This window comes from Aulonocara sp. 'chitande type north' Nkhata Bay, linkage group LG13 (assembly GCF_057382095.1).
Source record: "Aulonocara sp. 'chitande type north' Nkhata Bay isolate Kocher_YH1m ecotype deep benthic linkage group LG13, A_spYH_male_GT1.1, whole genome shotgun sequence".
In the NCBI taxonomy this organism is placed as follows: domain Eukaryota; kingdom Metazoa; phylum Chordata; class Actinopteri; order Cichliformes; family Cichlidae; genus Aulonocara; species Aulonocara sp. 'chitande type north' Nkhata Bay.
The window spans coordinates 15,421,668-15,428,118 of NC_141356.1; positions in this window are offsets into that span (position 1 = coordinate 15,421,668).

The following is a 6,451-nucleotide window of genomic DNA, read 5'->3' on the forward strand; positions in this document are numbered from 1 at the left end:
ACTTGCACCAAGTACAGGTGTGTGTGTGTGTGAAGAGGTTGGGTATACAGAATGCTCTCGTAAGAGAGTAGCAAATACCAAGAAAAAAATCGAGCTGTTCTTTCATGACACCAGTATGAGAAGCACTACGTGTTCTTTAATTTCTTGCAACCACCAAATCTCTTTCTGTGCTGTATGTGAAGGACTTTCAGCTGAACACAATCTAACTCCAAATGCAAGTGCATAATCAGATGTACACACAGGGACAGATGATTTTGTCATGTTCCTGTCAGCTACTACTGCAAATGGAAAAACTGGCTATTTATTCATTCTGACCACTATAGCATGAGTGGTTCAGTGCGTCACCAAGACTGTCACCTTTTATTTTTCACTTCATTTATCTTTTTCAGGCCCTGGAGCACATCACTAAAATAAGTTCTAAGATTATACCTCCATGTTGGGAAGAATCACACAGGGCAGTGAGGAGAAGTGCAGCAGTCAAATGAACAATCACCTGCAGGTTAGTTACTCCTGTCTGTGTCCAGAGTTGGCATTGAAATACTGAAAGTGGAAGTAGCATGAAGTATTAAAGTGTGTGAGACTGTTTCTCACATGCTCTTATGAAAACATCAAGTTATTTCAACTTTTTGTTTTACCAGGCACAAGATTGCAAGATTGGAAAGCATGGACTGAGGGCCAATAATTCATGCTGGTAAAAGGTAAAGAAACGAAAGCATTTATGCAATATACCACTGATGTTTTGTGCAACATTTTCCCAGAATTTAGTATAATCACAAAAAAAACATAAAAGAAAAAGTGCATTGTTATGTGGTTGCATTGCTTTAAATAATCTTATTTATAATCTGGTATTCAGTAACCATTTATAGCAAATGGTGCAAAGCAACATAATTGCTTTTTAATAATAATAATACTAATAATACGTATTGGTAGGGACCAACAGAAACAATTCTAAATGTATTTGGCAATACAAACATGTTTGTTCTAAAGGGTCTGGCTACTTCCCACGATTCAAAAATATGAATGTTATGTTAAATGGCAACCGGGGAAATTCTGTCAGTCGGGCGCCCTTTGGGTCATAACTTGAAAAAATTGACCTATAATAATTGCATGTCTGTAATTGTATGTCTAAGTTATTCTGCTAGTGGATTACTTAAATATATCAGAAAATACAAGTTGGCACCTCAGGCATGAAATCACAGTCATTAGTGAGGATTTATATCTCACTAAAATCCTTTTGAGGTCAACCCAGTTACAAATAATTTGAATCACATGTAATTGTGATTTGAAAAGACACTTAAGTACATTTTTACCACTATACTGGCAAAGCAACAGAAGGTGCAGATGGTTACACCTGCTGATGATCAGTTAATCAATTGTGTTTTATTAACAGCACCGGTCTGTTGCTTACTCTTCTAGTTCCTATGGTACTCATTAAGGGTATAGCTGCATAAAGTCCCTTGTAGTGATGGGATTTCCGGCTCGGCTCACTCTTTTGGCTCCGAACCGGCTCTTCGGGTTGTTTTGTTGCTTTAATTTATTTATTATTAACAATAATATAAAATTATGCACAAAAGGAATCACTAATGTAAAAAAAGTGGTTTTATTTATATATGTTTATATTTAAATATATACAGTGGCCCTTAGAGACAAAACACGTACAAACTCCAAAACACATTTCTAGCGTTAACTGAACTTCCAAAACAGAGCTACCTAGATCACTTAAATTACACAATTGAAAGCATATGTGTATTGTTTGTGTATTTATACACAAGCATTCATATATATTCAAATAATTAAAAAAATGTTAATTTACCTGTTACTACCACACGCCAAATCCGGTCGTTGGTACTTGCTGGCTTGTGTAGCCTCTAGGTAACAAAAGCTCAACACTGCGCCTAGCATCCTGGAGCACTTCTGTTGTCTTTTCTACATGTTTTGAGTTTTTATGTGCTTCTGAGTTTTTACGTGTTTTGGAGTTTTTACATGCTTTGTCTCTAGGGGCCACCGTAAATATAATTTTATTTATTCACTCCACATGAAATGTAATAAATAAATCATATAATACAAAAACCAACTATTCACATTTCAACTTTTAACTATTTAAATTTTCAGCTTTTTCCTTTTAAAGACATTTAAAGTGAAACAACACAAAACACTGCAAACAACAACACAATTAAATATAAATTAAAATATGAAAACAAAAAGAAGATGCACATTCTCTGTCATATAGGCCTGCACGAATAAACTTTCTGAATCCTTTATCATCCGCAACTGAAAATAGTTGTGGATGATTACTATACCTTTCTAGTGTGATGTTGTTGTCCCTGGCTCTCTTTCTCTGTCTCTCCGGCTCTGTTCCTGTGCTACTGCGAGTGTAACTACCGCCCCTCCCCCCTCTTCCCAGCGCAAAGCACAAGACTCGCGTGCGGAGTGAAGCGGAAAAAAAGTGCGAGAAAGAAGGTGAGAGAAAGAAAAAACAAAACAAACCCACGGCTTGCGATCTTTGACGTTGTTCACGTCAAAGATACGGCTCTAAGAGCCATTTCGTTCGCAACCGACACATCACTAGTCCCTTGAAAACATAACTTTACAAATGACTACATCAAATATCTCTATCACTTAAGTTAATTTGTGTTCTTTTTTTTCCCTGCTTCAGTGTCAATTCCCCACTATTACTAACATATTTTGGCAGGGATAGCTCAGTAGGTAAAGTGGTCGCCCCATGATCGGAAGGTCATTGGTTCGAATCCACTTAACGGCTACCCTGAGGTACCCCTGAGCAAGGTACCGTCCCTACACACTGCTCCCCGGGCGCCTGCTTAGTGGGCTGCCCACTGCTTCACTGAGTGAATGGGTCAAATGCAGAGAAAAACAAGTAATTTCCCCATGGGGATCAATAAAGTATCCATTATTATTATTATTATTATCATTATATTTTCCACTCTCTCTGCATTTCCATTCCATCTTGCTCTGTAACATCTTTGCCCCTGTGCCGCTGATTTTGCCACATGGCTAGTCAGGAAATATAGAACATAAAATAGAGGCAAAAAGTGAGGCAAAATCTCACTTAATACATACAACAGAGTTAAATTGTCGAGCCTAACAAGTTCAATTTGTCTTTTTTTGTTGCCTTAAGAATATTTAATTTCACCTCAAAAAACAATTTCCCTCGGGATAAATAAAGTATTATCAATCAATCATTAAAGATTTCTTTTTAATATGTCCGCAACTTGCACATCTCATGAGAGTTAGAGGTTAAGCATCACTATGGTCTTTAAATGCAATAGCTGTTAAACTGTGTCTGTAAGAATGCACCTACAGATGAGCTTATTTGTTTTTTGTTTTTGTTTTGGAGCCATCCTTTTCTTGTGTTATCTTTTGTCAACCAAAGTCAATCAAAATACCAGACATTGTCTCAAAATGTTAGATTGAATTCAATTGTAGCCTCAAGATAAAGATGCTTTGCAGTCTCACAAAAAGTGTGACATCTGTGATCCAGTCTCAAATTGATGCAAGTACTAGGCTGAAGAAGACACAAATGATTCCCAGATTTAGAGGTGGTCTGGGTCACATACATGTGGAAGTACAAACTTGCAATTGTATGCCTCTTCCAACCACTAAAACTATTGTTTACGTCCATGTTGGTTCAGAGCTGTAATATAAATATAAGTGTCAACAATTTAGTCTCTAACCTAATGTGAAATATAACTTGATTTGTCTCTTTTGTTCTGGAGTTATGCCACGTGTGAACGTCTGTGCTTGGATCATCCTCAGCCCTCTCACACCCTTTGATGACTGAGTAGGTAAAATAGCAGTTTGCAGAAAACAATCATTCATCGTGACAAAATGGTTTGAAAACTGAAATAATGTCATGTATGTAGACACTGATGCCATATGGACTTGAACAACAATAGTCAGTTTAGTATTACTAAACATTAAATAACATTCATGACCTGACGGTTTACTAATGTCTGAACTTGTCTTTACTCAAACCTTATTTCCTGTCACACAGACTTTTTCTGTCTGCCTGACACAGGTGTAGCGATACATTTGAGTAACTCATTGGCATTCAGCAGGCTGGTGGAGCTGACGAGGTTTATTAAAGGGATCTGGAGCCTGATGCAGTCTCCCTTCATTAACCTCAATAGTACCTCAGACAGGTTATCTGGTAGACACACAAACACACACATGCAAATGACAGAAGAATGAGGGATGTGCAAAGACAAGGTATGGAAGAGAAACAAAAGCGATGCTGACATAAACAAATAGTGGATTTAGAGGAAGCAAACACTGAAGCACTGAAGGTAAATTGTGTATTTGAGTCAGATTGAAGTGAAACCTTCTAGAAAGAAAACAGTTAAGAATGAATGTAGCCTTTGTATGTTCATGGGCAGCTTGTGGTTCTACTGATATTTACTGCAGTCACAAAGTACCTTATTTTTGTCATTTGGCTGCAGTTTGTCCTGTGCCTACCAGCTTGATTACACCATGATTAGTTGTACATTTTTTCACCATTTAGAAGCATTGACCTGAGATCTACATCGGGGTAGTCTCATTCTCAAGTCATCCCTCATGGTTGGTTGATCGGGACTTCTTGACATGATATTTTAACATGATAGTCCCCTTTAGCATCATTTTCTTTCTCATTTCATTTGGTTAGTTCAGACTTCTAGGCAGCACTATTGAAATTCATTATTATTGGGTTGCACTAAAAGCTCCTTGAAAAACCCTATAGTTTCAAAAGTAAAATGGGAGGGAGAGCCTTCAGTTTACCGGTCCCTCTTCTATGGAACCAGCTTCCAATTTAGATATGGGAGACATACACTATCTCTACTTTTAAGATTTGGCTTAAAATTCCCATTTTTCATAAGGCTGGATCAGTTGACCCCAAATCCTCCCTTAGTTACGTGGCCATAGGTTTAGGCTGCTGGGGGATTCTCATGATGCTCTGAGTGTTTCTTCTTCAGTTACTTTCTCACTCACTGTGTGTTTATACACCTCTGCATTTATCGATTACTTATTCTTAATCGCTCGCCAAAGAGCTTGCTCATAGGGGGCCATATGATTGGGGTTTTCTGTTTTCTTTGTGTTATTGTAGGGTGTTTACTTCACAATGTAAAGCGCCTTAATGCAACTGTTTTGGTGATTTTGAGCTGTATAAATAAAATTTAATTGAATAGTCAGATTAACACCTACATTATCTGCATAAATCAAATTACAGTGTATAACAAGCACTGCAGATGCTCATATTACTTCTCTGTTCTTTCCTGGTCACATACACACTGTGTCTTGTTAGCTTCATTAGTCAAGTTAAGTCTGTCTCCTTTTTTTCTTTCTGATCATACTGACACATAAATATGCTCACACTGTACAACATGCTGACAAATCAGGTCTGACACTTACTGGGTCAGCTTCTCAGGCTGTCAACAGACAGATACAAAGACACAGACAAATACACACCTGCCCACTACTGTTCATAACACACATTAATGCATACAACGGCAAAACATCAAACATATAATTCCCATCCCTTGCTGACACACATACACACATCCACCGTGTCTGTGTCCCTATGTCTCATCTTGTTAGCTTTGTTATCCAGGCTAATTGACAGTTCATTACCAGGTTGTTCTCTTCACACCGAGAGCCACTGGCAGCTCCAAGCTTTTTTTTAATGGAGCTACAGGCTGCATTTTCAAACAGCATATTTTAATTCTAGTTGGCTGTTTTGCAAAAAGTCATAGTGCTACTTGAGACCCTTACCCAGACCTTTTTCTTGCGATTTTCATCCATCTGGGGAAGTTAAAAAGAAAAAAACGGAAAGACAATTCTGATAATCGCTATCATTATGTTACACAATAATGGAAACTGAATGAGTATAAACACAAGTTTTTAGCTGTGTTTTCTAGTCTGCGCAGTTAACACTGCCAGGCAAGAGTTTGGAAGTGTATAAAATATCTTCAGATCAAACTTTATTTTCTAATTATGTTACACTAAAACAACATTGTGCTCGGAATAACCACTTCCTTACAGTTTTTTCTAACTTTTTGTTTGGAGCTTTAGTAGATCGGTCATGTAATAGAATCTGAGATAACAAAAAACTGAGCTTAGAGAAAACTCTACAGAAAGTTTCGACACCAGACCTGCACATAGCAATCTTGTTCAGAGCATGTGTTTAATCTAATTTTTGACAATTTGAAGTGTTGTTTTAATTTGCAGTGACATTCTACATCTGTTTTTATTATATATGTCTATATATAACAAATATCTGTAACTAGACAACATTTGCCATTTATCCTAAATTAATTATGGAAACTTGGTAAAGGAAACTGACACATAGATTTTGGGATCATATCCATCTCCCCATCAGTCTGTGCCTAAAAGGTTCCCTTCCTTGCCCATCGCCTGACCCTGCTCTTTCTGCCCTTCATTTCTACAACAGGTCACACCT